We start from the raw sequence: 14,696 nt of genomic DNA on the forward strand, positions 1-14,696 counted from the left end.
TATTATTATCATTATTATTATCATTATTATTATTGTTATTATAGAGTGTGATGGATGTCCACCCAGGGTGTGGCAGAGGTCCACCTAGAGTGTGGTGGAGGTCCCAAGAGTGTTATGTAGGTCCATCCACAGTATGATTGAGGTCCACCTTAAATGTGATGGAGGTCCACCCAGAGTGTGATGGATGACCACCAAGAATGTGATGGAGGTCCACCAAGAATGTGATGGAGGTCCACCCAGGGTGTGATGGAGGTCCCTAAATTGTGGTGGAGGTCCCTAGAATGTGTTGGAAGTCCACCAAGAGTATGATGGAGGTCTACCCAGGGTGTGATGGAGGTCCCTAGAGTATGATGGAGGTCCACCCAGGGTGTGATGGAGGTCCACCCAGAGTGTGGCGGAGGTCCACCTCGAATGTGATGGAGGTCCACTCAGAGTATTATGGAGGTCCACCTAGTGTGTGATGGAGGTCCACCTAGATTGTGATTAAGTTCCACCCAGAGTGTGTTGGAGGCCCCTTGAGTGTGATGGAAGTCCACCCAGAGTATGATGGATGTCCACCTAGAATGTGATGGAGGTCCACCCAGAGTATGATGGAAGTCCACCTAGAGTGTGATGGAGGTCCACCTAGACTGTGATTAAGTTCCACCCAGAGTGTGTTGGAGGTCCCTTGAGTGTTATGGAAGTCCACCCAGAGTATGATGGATGTCCACCTAGAATGTGATGGAGGTCCACCCAGAGTATGATGGAAGTCCACCAAGAATGTGATGGAGGTCCACCCAGGGTGTGATGGAGGTCCCTAAATTGCGGTGGAGGTCCCTAGAATGTGATGGAAGTCCACCAAGAGTATGATGGAGGTCCACCCAGGGTGTGATAGAGGTCCCTAGAGTATGATGGAGGTCCACCCAGGGTGTGATGGAGGTCCACCAAGAGTGTGACGGAGGTCCCTAGAGTATGATGGAGGTCCACCCAGGGTGTGATGAAGGTCCACCCAGAGTGTGGCGGAGGTCCACCTCGAATGTGATGGAGGTCCACTCAGAGTATTATGGAGGTCCACCTAGTATGTGATGGAGGTCCACCTAGATTGTGATTAAGTTCCACCCAGAGTGTGTTGGAGGCCCCTTGAGTGTGATGGAAGTCCACCCAGAGTATGATGGATGTCCACCTAGAATGTGATGGAGGTCCACCCAGAGTATGAAGGAAGTCCACCTAGAGTGTGATGGAGGTCCACCTAGACTGTGATTAAGTTCCACCCAGAGTGTGTTGGAGGTCCCTTGAGTGTTATGGAAGTCCACCCAGAGTATGATGGATGTCCACCTAGAATGTGATGGAGGTCCACCCAGAGTATGATGGAAGTCCACCAAGAATGTGATGGAGGTCCACCCAGGGTGTGATGGAGGTCCCTAAATTGTGGTGGAGGTCCCTAGAATGTGATGGAAGTCCACCAAGAGTATGATGGAGGTCCACCCAGGGTGTGATGGAGGTCCCTAGAGTATGATGGAGGTCCACCCAGGGTGTGATGGAGGTCCACCCAGAGTGTGGCGAAGGTCCCTAGAGTATGATGGAGGTCCACCCAGGGTGTGATGGAGATCCACCCAGAGTGTGATGGAGGTCCTTAAACTGTGATGGAAGTCCACCCACAGTATGATGGAGGTCCACCTAGAATGAGATGGAGGTCCACCTAGACTGTGATGGAGGTCCACCAGAGTGTGGTAGAGGTCCCTGGAGTGTGATGGAAGTCCAGCCAGATGGAGGTCCACCTAGAATGTGATGGAGGTGCATGCAGAGTGTGGTGTTGGTCCCTAGAGTATGATGGAGGTCCACCCAGAGTGTGATGGATGTCCACCTTTATTTACCTTCTTTCAAAAACCTCTGCTCTACTCCAACGTGTCATAACTTCTGCTCCTTGCGCCTTCAAAATAAGAGCTCAAGGCATATACTGTATAACAGCGTATAACAGGAACTTAACATCATAAAAATAGGTTACATACCTCCCCTCCTACAAAAAGAAACGTCCTCGTTTCAACACCATAACAGAATTAGTGCAAAAATAACACAGGCAGTAAAAACACAGGAGTTAACACACACACACACACAAAAATATATATATATGCATGTTCCCCTCACACCACTGCACAGTCACACATGCCACACTGTTCCCACGTACACCAGAAAATTCTGATACACCATAGCATCCAGACATACTATACACATATGAAACATGTGCCATCACAGTAAGAACATGTTAAGTGACCTTGACAACCTTTAACCGAAAGACCAACTTTTGTTTAATTTTCCTTCTATTTCTAAACAGCTAACCAAAAATGACCAAGTCCTTAAAACGAAGTGGTTGTCTCACATTCCTCCCAGAATGAGAAACAGTCTGTAGTGGCTCTCTGGTGCCTGTAATCTGAACAGTCCCTGTGTCACCAGAGATCAGCGGCTCGTCAGCCCTAGCATCCCCCTCTGGCGACCCCCCGTCCAGCAATGAGGGAGCCTGACTATGAGAAGTAGGCAGGCCAATTGAAAAACCAGCAGCCATCGGTAGTGTGTATGGTTTCAGTCGATCATAATGGACGACCTGCCCCCGTCCATCAAACTCCAAAGGGTTGTCAATATGATAGGTGAGTCCAGGTTGTGATGTGATGGAGGTCCACCAAGAATGTGATGGCGGTCCACCCAGAGTGTGGTGGAGGTCCTAGAGTATGATGGAGGTCCACCCAGGGTGTGATGGAGATCCACCCAGAGTGTGGTGGAGATCCCTATATTGTTGTGGAGGTCCCTAGAATGTGATGGAAGTCCACCAAGAGTATGATGGAGGTCCACCCAGAGTGTGGTAGAGGTCCCTAGAGTATGATGGAGGTCCACGCAGAGTGTGGTAGAGGCCCACCTAGAATGGGATGGAGGTCCATCCAGAGTGTGGCGGAGGTCCACCCAGAGTGTGGCGGAAGTCCCGTGGGTATGATGGAGGTCCACCCAGGGTGTGATGGAGGTCCACCCAAGGGTGTGATGGAGGTCCACACAGAGTGTGATGGAGATCCACCCAGAGTGTGATTGAGGTCCCTAGACCGTGATGGAAGTCCACCCAGAGTATGATGGAGGTCCACTTAGAATGTGATGGAGGTCCACCTAGAATGTGATGGAGGTCCACCCAGAGTGTGGTAAAGGTCCCTGGAGTGTGATGGAAGTTCACCCGGATGGAGGTCCACCGAAAATGTGATGGAGGTCCACTCAGAGTGTGGTGTCGGTCTCTACAGTATGATGGAGGTTCACCCAGAGTGTGGTAGAGGTTCACCTAGAATGTGATGGATGTCCACCTAGAATGTGATAGAGGTCCACCAAGAGTATGATGGGGATCCACCTAGAATGTGATGGATGTCCACCTAGAATGTGATCGATGTCCACCTAGAATGTGATGGAGGTCCACCTAGAATGTGATTGAGGTCCACCCAGAATGTGATGGAGGTCCACCTCGATTGTGATGGAGGTCCACTCAGAGTATTATGAAGGTCCACCTAGAATGTGATGGAGGTCCACCTAGATTGTGATTAAGTTCCACCCAGAGTGTGTTGGAGGTCCCTTGAGTGTGATGGAAGTCCACCCAGAGTATGATGGATGTCCACCTAGAATGTGATGGAGGTCCACCCAGAGTATGATGGAAATACACGTAGAATGTGATGGAGGTCCACCTAGACTGTGATGAAGTTCCACCCAGAGTGTGTTAGAGGTCCCTAGAGTGTAATGGAAGTCCACCCAGAGTATGATGGAGGTCAACTTAGAATGTGATAGAGGTTCACCTAGAATGTGATGGAGGTCCACCCAGAGTGTGGTAAAGGTCCCTGGAGTGTGATGGAAGTTCATCCGGATGGAGGTCCACTGAAAATGTGATGGAGGTCCACTCAGAGTGTGGTAAAGGTCCCTGGAGTGTGATGGAAGTTCACCCGGATGGAGGTCCACCGAAAATGTGATGGAGGTCCACTCAGTGTGTGGTGTCGGTCCCTACAGTATGATGGAGGTTCACCCAGAGTGTGATGGAGGTCCACCTAGAATGTGATGGAGGTCCACCAAGAATGTGATGGAGGTCCACCAAGAATGTGATGGAGGTCTACCCCGAGTGTGGTAGAGGTCCACCTCGAATGTGATGGATGTCCACCTAGAATGTGATAGAGGTCCACCCAGAGTATGATGGTGATCCATCTAGAATGTGATGGAAGTCCACCTAGATTGTGATGGAGGTCCACTCAGAGTATTATGGAGGTTCACCTTGAATGTGATGGAGGTCCACCTAGATTGTGATTAAGTTCCACCCAGAGTGTGTTGGAGGTCCCTTGAATGTGATGGAAGTCCACCCAGAGTATGATGGAAGTCCACCTAGAATGTGATCGATATCCATCTAGAATGTGATGGAGGTCCACCTAGAATGTGATTAAGGGCCACCCAGAGTTTGATGGAGGTCCACCCAGAGTATGATGGAGGTCCACCTAGAATGTGATGGAGGTCCACCTAGACTGTGATGAAGTTCCACCCAGAGTGTGTTAGAGGTCCCTAAAGTGTGATGGAAGTCCACCCAGAGTATGATGGAGGTCCACCTAGAATGTGATCGATATCCATCTAGAATGTGATGGAGGTCCACCTAGAATGTGATTAAGGGCCACCCAGAGTGTGATGGAGGTCCACCCAGAGTATGATAGAGGTCCACCTAGAATGTGATGGAGGTCCACCTAGACTGTGATGAAGTTCCACCCAGAGTGTGTTAGAGGTCCCTAAAGTGTGATGGAAGTCCACCCAGAGTATGATGGAGGTCCACCGAGAATGTGATGGATGTCCACCTAGAGTGTGATGGAAGTCCACTCAGAGTATGATGGCGGTCCACCTAGAGTGTGATGGAGGTCCACCCAATCCCCCCTAAAAGGTGACCATGCCAATGGGTTTATGTGGCCATGAAGAGAGGGCAGTGCACCTAAAAGAGCAAAGGAAGTGGCGAGCGCAAACAATCTCCCAAGCGGCCCTTTGAGTGCAGATCAGGTGTCAGCACAGCATGCCAGAGTTTAAATATAACCCAGCAACAAGTTGTGAGGACATTGGAGCCTTTCGGGAGCAGCATGTTGGCTTTCCTCACACTCTGGCTGGACACCAAGCCTCGGTTTCCCCACTACTGCGGTGTGCCTTACGTCCTCCAAAGTGTGAAAGCATCCCTCCGTCACCTCTTGGCCCCTGTGAAGTCTGTCCAGCTGCTCTCCAGTTTCACAGGCGCCGCCATCAAAGTCCTCTGACGAGTAAACGAAGCTCGCCGGAGGATTGCCCGACGTAGGCTTCTCCTTAGAACTGACGTTTGTGGAATGGCCAGGGAGAAAGAGAGGAGGACATTGACACGTCTTCTGACACTCTGAATGTCTCCCAGTCCTTGAGGGCTCCAGCAAGAGTAGTTCTGTCGTCTGATTGGACGACATCACTCCAGCTCCTTCCTACAAGTCTCTGCACGGTCAGCAGAGGATTCGTGTTCTGCTTCACAACGTCACAGTCATTCTTGTTTCATCTTTCCTTTCAAATGAACCACAGCTCCCAATGACTGCAGCACTCGTGCAACCCCAGACGCAAATCAGACACTGATGGCGAAGCATTTACTTATTTGGATTCGTTTTTTTGTTGTTCTACTGAATCCCTCAAAGAACCACAGTTCTCCAGTGTTGGTAGCACTCTAGTACTATCAGTGCTTTAATTGAGGTAAGGTATTTATTACTGAGGTTACCTAGCTTGGGTAATGTTTTTTTTTGTCACAATGTCACAGTAATTCTTGTTTCATCTTTCCTTTCAAATGAACCGCAGCTCCCAAAGACTGCAGCACTCGTGCATCCCCAGACTGGGACACGCAAATCAGACACTGATGGCGAAGCATTTACTTATTTGGATTCATTTTTTTGTTGTTCTACTGATTCCCTCAAAGAACCACAGTTCCCCAGTGTTGGTAGCACTCTAGTACTATCAGTGCTTTAATTGAGGTAAGGTATTTATTACTGAGGCTACCTAGCTTGGGTAATGTTTTTTTTTTGTCACAATGTCACAGTAGATCTTGTTTCATCTTTCCTTTCAAATGAACCGCAGCTCCCAATGACTGCAGCACTCGTGCAACCCCAGACCGGGACACGCAAATCAGACACCAATGGCTAAGCATTTACTTATTTGGATTAGTTTTTTTGGTTCTATTGATTCCCTCGATTAACCGCAGTTCCCCAGTGCTGGTAGCACTCTAGTACTATCGGTGCTTTAATTGAAGTAAGGTATTTATTACTGAGGTTACCAAAACTGGGTAATGTTTTTATTTGTGTTTTTTTCTCACAACGTCACAGTAATTCTTGTTCATCTTTCCTTTCAAATGAACCGCAGCTGCCAATGCCTCCAGCACTCGTGCAGCCCCAGACCAGGACACACAAATCAGACATTAATGGCTAAGCATATACTTATTTGGATTCATTTTTTTGTGGTTCTATGAATTCCCTCAAAGAACCGCTGTTCCCCAGTGCTGGCAGCACTCTAGTACTATTGGTGCGTTAATTGTGGTTAGGTATTTATTACCGAGATTCCCTATCTTTTTTTTGTCTTGCTTTTTTTTTTACATAATATAACTCAAAAATGTATGGACCGATTTTGATTACATTTTTAGGAAATGTCAGAAATTAGATGAGGAACAAGTGGTTAGATTCTGGGGCGGATCCGGATCACTAACATCATGTTGTGCCCATTGGTGCAAATATTGTTATTTTTGTTTTTTAGTGTATTAATCTTGTTTTTAATGTATTTTATCTAAAGTTTGTGTGGATATTTATGTATTGAGCAACAGTTCTACATAAGTTAAAGTTAAAGTACCACTGATAGTCACAAACACACTAGTTGTGGTGAAATTACCCTCTGTATTTGACCCATTCCCTTGTTCCACCCCCTGGGAGGTGAGGGGAGCAGTGAGCAGCAGCGGTGGCAGCGCCCGGGACACATTTTGGTGATTTAACCCCCAATTCCAACCCAACTAATCCAACATAACAAAACATGACGTAACAAAACTTAAAGATACTGTTTGCAACTTACATTTTTCAAAGCAAAAAAAAATTTACACCATCTGTTAGCTTATGTTACCATTTGCGGTTTAACAGAACACATTTGTTTGACTACTGTCTATATTTTTCACAATTCTAAAGTTGATGTAATAACATTCTTGACCGGCCAGAATAAAATGATTGGTGTTTACAACTGTCACTCACCCGGTCTCGGGAGCGTGTGCACACATACAAAAGCAGTCCAAGAGAAGCAACGAACAATTTGCTGTCATGTTGTTGTTATGATAGAATATACATTCAATGACAGCTGACGCTCGCTATTCAAATTGCCAGTGTTAGTTAACAACACCTAAACCTAATGTGCGTGCATGTGTTATGTACGAGAAGCTGTGAGAGGGCGACATATTCGGTGTAAAATACATTGGAAAGTTGGCGCCCTCCAAACATCTGTGTAATTGTTGCAAACAGCCCCTTTAATCTAACCCAGGCAACCCAAAATGTTGAAAGAGCCATATTAGACCAGAAATACAAGAAAAAAATCTGTCTGGAGTCGCAAAATAAATTAAAAGTCTTATATAAGTGTTATAATGAAGACAACACATGACGTAAGTGTCTATATTAACTATAATAGCCTACTATCAAAATGACAATGTGTCTCAGGCTGACGCAAATCTTTGTTACATAAATGTTGACATTTCAATACTTATTTTAAACATTTTACAACATTGGAAAAGATTTGTAAAACAGAGGTTTCTCAGAGGGTGAGATCCTTTGTTCCCTCAGTTGTTGACTTTATAAATGAGCTTCTTAAACAAGCTTAGCTGCTATGCAGTCACTTTAGTGGGAAGCGACGTGTGATGATTAGTTTTTATTGTATTACAAATGTTTTTTGTTTTTAGCTCAATGCCTTCATGATGGTTTGTATGTTGTATGTATTTTATGTATTTGCACCTTGTTTTTACTGTTGTACCTTGTTTTTACTGTTGTACCTTGTTTTTTACTGTTGTACCTTGTTTTTTTTACTGTTGTACCTTGTTTTTACTGTTGTACCTTGTTTTTACTGTTGTACCTTGTTTTTTACTGTTGTACCTTGTTTTTACTGTTGTACCTCGTTTTTACTGTTGAACCTTGTTTTTAATGACTACTGCTGCAAACCAAATTGCTCCTCGGGGACAATAAAGATTTTCTAAGTCTAAGTCTAAGTCTTACTCCTGGAAATTACTGGCTTAGAATGGCCAAAGGTATAGATGTGTGTGTCCAAGTTAAATGAAACGTCTTCTTTTAGTGGATTTATAACAATCTTTGCAAGCTGGGTAACGTATATAAAACAACTATGAAAAATGCAGCCAATATTACATACAGATAATGTGTCAAGAGACATGCAAATATATATTAAATACACAGAGGCAATAAGTAAAGAATATCAAATGAGCTCAAATATACCTACAAGTGAGGCATAATGATGGAATATGTACATACAGTTAGCCTAAATAGCATGTTAGCATCGATTAGCATATTTGGTCACGCACTGACCAAATATGCCTGATAAGCACTCCAACAAGTCAATAACATCAACAAAGCTCACCTTTGTGCATTCACGCACAGCCTAAAACACTTTGGTGGACAAAATGAGACAAAGAAGGAGTGGCATAAAACACGTCTTTCTGTGCCAACGTCGGAGAAAGTTGTACATGTAAACAAACTACGGTGAGTTCAAGATCCGCCAAAAATAGGACAAAACGGCACTAAACAAATACTCTCATAAGTGAAGCCTGTTTAACATAAACAGTTGGATTTATAACAACTAGGAAGGTTTGTGTCATGTTTGTCTTTAAAAAACCCTATTAAAACAAAAATTATATTTTTCCCTCCTCTTTTTCCATTTTCATACATTTATGAAAAAGCTCCAGGGAACCACTAGGCGACGCTAAAGAGCCACATGCGGCTCTAAAGCTGCAGGTTGTCGACCCCCGATCTAACCGAACGAGTAAAACTGAATCCAACCGTTGTTATTTTGTTATTCATCTATACATAGTACAATCGTTTAGTGCACAATATGTAATATTTATTACTCATTTTTAGTTTCATTACACTTTACTTTTGTTATTGTACGTAAAAATCTGAGCTGCAACCACAGAATCTCCGCAATGTGAGATAAATAAAGTCTATCCTACCCTGTCCTATCCGCTAACGCGGTAGTTCTCAAACTTTTTTCCACCAAGTACCAGCATAGAAAACAGTCGGCTCTCAAAGTACCACCATCATAACCAACATTAAAAATTCAGTAGCCTAACAAGCGTAAATAGTCATTAAAAACAAGGCAGAGGTTTTATTTAACAAGTATATTCAATATGTTTGGCCACTGTAACATTACACACAGTTTGAACAGTAACACTGTGTTTGAACATTTAATTAAGTGATTATTTGGCATACCGGTAGATAGAGCCCACGAGTGGTATGCGCTAACATAACAAAACCTAACATAACCTGACCAGTAAAAACTAACCTACCTTAACATAACATAACCTGATAACATAGCTTAATGTAACGTATCCTGTTGTACAACTCACTTATTTTGGACAAAAAGAGAATATGTTTACTTATTTTCAGTGTAAATCTACACTGCTATACGAGCTGTACACTGACTACTCTAAAGTATATCCAAGTTTACTGTCTGTGGTTCAGTCTAAATAGGGTTTTATGCGGACTAAATGGTAATGCAACACAATGCACGGACAAGGCTAGGCAGGTAACCATAGTAACAGATGCTGGAGCTGCTGCCAAGATTGGACCAGCGTGAGCGTGCCGGGAAGATAAGCTGAGACTAGCGTGTCGTCTCCTCGCTCTCCGGACTGCCACGTCTTTGGCGTGGATTCCAGCCAACTGGTCGTCAGATAAGGAGTCTTGAGCGAATCAAAAACAAAACAAAGATGAGATCTTCCTACTTAGCTTTCACAGAATAGCCACAGATAAGGATGGTCTTGTCCTTGTCTGTCCAGTCCTCGTTCGCCCGACCAGTCAAGAGTTTATTCTTACAGAGACTGTTGGTGTTTCTATTATAAATAAAAATGAAGTACAGTGGAACTTCGAATTACGAACGCCTCTATTAGCGTTTTATTCAGTCTACGAACGTTTAGATCGAGCCAACGATGCATTGTTGTGTGACCCATGTATGATGGCTTCATTCATTTAAGTTTACATACACTTGTAAAGAACATAATGTCATGGCTGTCTTGAGTTTCCAATCATTTCTACAACTCTTATTTTTTTGTGATAGAGTGATTGGCGCATATACTTGTTTGTCACAAAAAACATTCATGAAGTTTGGTTCTTTTATTTTACTGAAAATGTGACCAAATCTGCTGGGTCAAAAGTATACATACAGCAATGTTAATATTTGCTTACATGTCCCTTGGCAAGTTTCACTGCAATAAGGCGCTTTTGGTAGCCATCCACAAGCTTCTGGCAAGCTTCTGGTTGAGTTTTTGAACACTCCTCTTGACAAAATTGGTGCAGTTCAGCTAAATGTGTTGGTTTTCTGACATGGACTTGTTTCTTCAGCATTGTCCACACGTTTAAGTCAGGACTTTGGGAAGGCCATTCTAAAACCTTAATTCCAGCCTGATTTAGCCATTCCTTTACCACTTTTACGTGTGTTTGGGGTCATTGTCCTGTTGTAACACCCAACTGCGCCCAAGACCCAACTTCCGGGCTGATGATTTTAGGTTGTCCTGAAGAATTTGGAAGTAATCCTCCTTTTTCATTGTCCCATTTACTCTCTGTAAAGCACCAGTTCCATTGGCAGCAAAACAGGCCCAGAGCATAATACTACCACCACCATGCTTGACGGTAGACATGGTGTTCCTGGGATTAAAGGCCTCACTTTTTCTCCTCCAAACATATTGCTGGGTATTGTGGCCAAACAGCTTAATTTTTGTTTCATCAGACCACAGAACTTTCCTCCAGAAGGTTTTATCTTTGTCCATGTGATGTCAGATGAAACAAAAATTGAGCTGTTCATAAAAGAACCAAACTTCATGAATGTTTTTTGTGACCAACAAGTATGTGCTCCAATCACTCTATCACAAAAAAATACGAGTTGTAGAAATGATTGGAAACTCAAGGCAGCCATGACATTATGTTCTGTACAAGTGTATTCAAACTTTTGACCACGACTGTATTTATTCATTTTGTGTGCCGCTGGTAGTTCTATGGGGTCAGCCATTTTCATGACATCGCCATTTTGAAGAAGCAGGCACACCACGTCACATCCTGTTTACATATTTGCGAGGAACAGATGGCAGGGGTGGCACAAAGATTAGCTCACAGATATGGAAGAAACAAGTCCACAATTGCAACCTGTCAGGTTCAAACACTGATGACATCTATTAAACAGACAAGAAGCAAGGAATTAAAAAGAGACAGAATTCAATTTAGCTCATTGAGGAGAAACGTCTGGGCTGTACTATTTGTACAGTCTTCCACCACGATCTGACAAAAAATTGTACGCCTCCTCTTTTATTTGGACTTTCCCTGATTATAATGCAACAGTAGTTTCTAAGGGAAGGGGGTCGTAAACAGCTGTCGCCTTTGGTTACAAAACAGTTTAAAAAAAAGGTGCCTGGAGGGGGGGTCAGGTCCTGCTTCCTCTCCGCTTTGTAGATCTCGGGTCAAGACAAAATCTTCCTGTAGATTACAATATGTCATTTTGCTTCCCATCCTACACAGTGGAGTTTTACAAGCCTTTTGATTGGTAAGATCAAAGACAGCTTTTGTCTACTCGCCGGGAACTCATGGCAACACAAAGTTTTGTGATAACTTAGATACAATTATTCTGACACAACCATTATCATCAGAGGACATTAATAAGGTTGCTGACTTTGCTGAAGCGGTTAACTGTCTGCGCAAGTACAGAAATAAAGTGCAAGAGCAGGTGGAAAAGCTGTTGTGTCATTTATCATTCTATTATTTTGTCAAAATTATGAGGGACAAGCTGTAAAAATTGATCATTGTTCATTTACTGTTAATATCTGGTTATTTTCCATTTCAACATGTTCTATCTATACTTCTGTTAAAATGTAATAAACACTTACATTGTGAGCTATTGTATGTTTAGCTATTCCTCGTCCTGCAGGTATGATACTTGTAAGAAACGTACTTTATTTGTCGCCATGGAGGCGAGGATTAGTGATTTAGAAGTAGCTACAACACTGCCGATTGCGGATGTACATTAGCCGCTAACTCGCTAGCCATGTTTTAAAGCACCTCTTCCTGTGGGCGTTTCAGTGGTATAACTTCTCCTTTATCGTTAGTTTTTAAGACAAATGCGCCCGTTGTCCCTTTTCTGTCTACACACTGTGTCTGATTGTAAGTACTCCGTGATTGTGCGCTGCCGAACATGCTCCTTTGCTCGTAAAACCAACAATGTCATTACGCGACGACGACGCGCCGTCATGCCTGTAAAAAATGAAATATGGCGAACCGGTACTTTTCAAACAGACTCCAGTACCGTTTTTGATTCATTAGTACCGCGATACTATATTACAGTGACGTGCGGTGAGGTTCATGGCTGGTGAGGCACTGACTTCACGTCAGATTTACAAACATATGAACCCTAAAGAGTATCTTACTCACCATTTGATTGGCAGCAGTTAACGGGTTATGTTTAAAAGCTCATACCAGCATTCTTCCCTGCTTGGCACTCAGCATCAAGGGTTGGAATTGGGGGTTAAATCACCAAAAATGATTCCTGGGCGCGACGCTGCTGCTGCCCACTGCTCCCCTCACCTCCCAGGGGGTGATCAAGGGGATGGGTCAAATGCAGAAGACAAATTTCACCACACCTAGTGTGTGTGTGCCAATCATTGGTACTTTAACTTAACTTTAACTTTACACATACAAACTGTAGCACACAAAAAAGCACATTTAATTAAAAAAAACCCGTTATTATGGTCTTACCTTTACTTATAAATGAAGTCCATGCGCAGCTCCTTTTGAACAAAAGCATCGATAACTTGTTTATAGAAGTCTTCCTTATCTTTCTTCAGTTTTAAAAGTCTCTCTATCTCGATGGAGATCTTCATTTAAGTATTACCTCCTGCTTCGATTGAAAGTCCAGTTTAGAAAACTGTTTTATTTTAGATATGTAATCCTCCATGTTAAAAGTCCAGGCAAGAGGAAAAAGCAAACGATCGCTGCTAACTGTTGCTGCTTGTTGTCACTTCTTCTGCAGCCGAGTAGTCGCAAAAATGATCTCTGGGATCACTAGCGCCCTCTACCACCAGGAGGCGGGATTACTGCGAGCCTCACACAGTGCGTCTTCGCAGCAGTTTTATGATTGCTCAGCACAAGAAATACGTTACACACATACAGTTGTTGACAAAATACACTGTACATTATATACCTCAGCTAACTAAACTATGGAAATGTATGATATAATTCATATAGCAATACGGTCTCACTGCACAGCAGGCCAGCAGTTAGCTGAGTCATTGCGCAATCCATGGTGAGGCTCAACTCAGTGACTTGCCTCAACTGGCTGCTGATCACCGCACCGTCTCTTCTCAGTATTTGAACGGCAAATGTGAAAATTCAGCGATTTTGAATAAAAAATAAACTAAATCTGGTAAAGTTGATGGAAAATAACTTTATAGTATAATCACTGGATACAAATAACAATTTAATTAGTTTTTTTTCTTTTTACATTTTTTTTCTTTCCATGATGGCACGTGAGGCTCCGCCTCACCTGCCTCCCCTGACTGCACAACACTGCTATATTAGTATACTATACTAGTATACCGTACAACCCTACATTGTGGTATGTACCAAAGGGACTGCGTGAGGACATATTAACAGTTAAGTTGGCTGTTGTTGTTGTTGTTGTTGTTGTGTCTGGATAAAAAAAGAGATTGTTGTGTTTGATACATACACTGTACATATACATATTATAGTGTCTTCAAAAAGGGCTTTTTAAAAAAAATATAAAGTTAAAGTACCACTGATAGTCACACACACACACACTAGCTGTGGTGAAATTACTCTCTGCATTTGCCCTTGTTCCACCCCCTGGGAGGTGAGAGGAGCAGTGAGCAGCAGCGTTGGCCGCGCTCGGGAATCATTTTGGTGATTTAACCCCCAATTCCAACCCTTGATGCTGAGTGCCAAGCAGGGAGGAAATGGGTCCCATTTTTATAGTCTTCGATATGACTCGCCCGGGGTTTGAACTCACAACCTACCGATCTCAGGGCGGACACTCTAACCAATAGGGAGTTTTGTCTAGAACCAATTATTCATGTTTACATTGTTTCTTTTGGGGAAATCTGTTTCACTCTAGGGCTTGAATGTGTGACATGGAAACGCATCGCATTTTGTGTCTTGCTGGACTGAATCGTTTATTTACATTGCTGAATACGAGACTCTGGGATTTTTGTTGTTGTTCTTTAACAAGTTCAAAACATGGCGCGAACGTGCAATGATTTTTCTCATTTCCAGCGTGAAAGCAAAGCAAAAAGAAGTCGGGTTATGAAGCCGATAAAGAGACGGCGAATAGCCTGGATAGCAGCTGTGAGACGATCAAACTTCTCTTTTAACGCCATCACCTGGGATATGTTGGTGAGTCCACGGCATTTTCATACTGGTAAGTTTGAATTA

Source organism: Nerophis lumbriciformis, linkage group LG28, assembly GCF_033978685.3.
Source record: "Nerophis lumbriciformis linkage group LG28, RoL_Nlum_v2.1, whole genome shotgun sequence".
NCBI lineage: Eukaryota > Metazoa > Chordata > Actinopteri > Syngnathiformes > Syngnathidae > Nerophis > Nerophis lumbriciformis.